This window comes from Notolepis coatsorum, assembly GCF_963971535.1.
Source record: "Notolepis coatsorum genome assembly, chromosome: 17".
NCBI classification, from domain to species: domain Eukaryota; kingdom Metazoa; phylum Chordata; class Actinopteri; order Aulopiformes; family Paralepididae; genus Notolepis; species Notolepis coatsorum.
Window position 1 is genome coordinate 97,686,340 of NC_140181.1, and position 1,701 is coordinate 97,688,040.

The following is a 1,701-nucleotide window of genomic DNA, read 5'->3' on the forward strand; positions in this document are numbered from 1 at the left end:
ATGTTCATAGAGGAATATATTCACCCTAGTGGACAATAAAGTTGTGTGAATTTAATTTAACTGTACTCCCAAAATCTTGTGTTTCAAAATGACAGTGAATATCAGCTCGGACAAAAGACATTGATCACATGATATGACAGTTGTACATTTCATTCATTCTCTTCATTCCAACCTCCATCCCCTCTCGAGCACATCAAAGTGTCTGGACAATACTAGTCTGTCATAGTACGTCAGCAACCAACACGAACACCAGACAAAGGAGACAAAAGCTGTGTCTGTCTGGTGATGTTTTATATGATAAGGATGTTGTATCGTTGCTCGGTGGCTGTCACCAGCTAGATGATATGCCTGACACTACGGCAGGTGTGTTTAGTCAGATTCCAGGGACAAGGAGCTACAATGAAACCATAGCAGTGTAATCTAGTATACTACTATACAATTGCATGCGCTCATTCATACTGACCACCTTAGACCTGGAATGGTGTGGTAAACAATGTATGAATCTCTCTACAGAGTCTACAGTCTAGAATCAAGTCCTAGATATAATATAAATATGTGATTCTATTGTACAGAAATGTACAGTAGTATACTGTATATATATATTAGTATAATCTACTATGCTATGACTAAATTATATTTAATATTCATGCTGGTCCAGTCCCAGCAGGCTTTAATATACCCAGCTGACAGACCCTGTGTTGGGGCTCTGTGGTGGGGCTCTGTGTTGGGGCTCTGTGGTGGGGCTCTGTGTTGGGGCTCTGTGGTGGGGCTCTGTGGTGAGGCTCTGTGTTGGGGCTCTGTGGTGGGGCTCTGTGTTGGGGCTCTGTGTTGGGGCTCTGTGGTGGGGCTCTGTGTTGGGGCTCTGTGGTGGGGCTCTGTGTTGGGGCTCTGTGTTGGGGCTCTGTGTTGGGGCTCTGTGTTGGGGCTCTGTGGTGGGGCTCTGTGTTGGGGCTCTGTGGTGGGGCTCTGTGGTGGGGCTCTGTGTTGGGGCTCTGTGTTGGGGCTCTGTGGTGGGGCTCTGTGTTGGGGCTCTGTGTTGGGGCTCTGTGGTGGGGCTCTGTGTTGGGGCTCTGTGTTGGGGCTCTGTGTTGGGGCTCTGTGGTGGGGCTCTGTGTTGGAGCTCTGTGGTGGGGCTCTGTGGTGTATGAATCGGATTGCTTTTGAAGGGATTGCTTTTGAGTGTGTCTCTGAGGTTCCGGATCTGTCAATCGTTGAGTCCCAACACGTATTAAAATCACCCCCCACAATAAAGGCATAGTCATGGAGTTCTAACATTATCCTAGTGATTGTCTTGTAAACATCTGCATCAAATGTGTTCGGAGCATACATCAAAATTAATGCGATTTTCCTGTTAGAGTATTCAACTTTTGCCATCGTTATCCTTCCCTCTGTATCAGCCCAAACATCCAACACCTTAATATCTAAATTACGTCTCGTCACAATGGCGACACCTCGTGTCTTGTTGTTCACGGAGGAGGAGGATATTACATGATAAAATCGGTTTGCTAATCTTGCCACATCAGGCTTCATGAGGTGGGTTTCATTTAGAAGAGTGAGTCAAATCTATTGTTTTTCTTTTCAGCAGACCCAGCACACTGGTGCGTTTATGTGGTGTATTTAAACCACCCGTGTTCCAGATTAGTGTGTTCAAATTAGCCAGTCATATTTGTAAGTGTGTATGTCAACATACCAAAGCAGCCA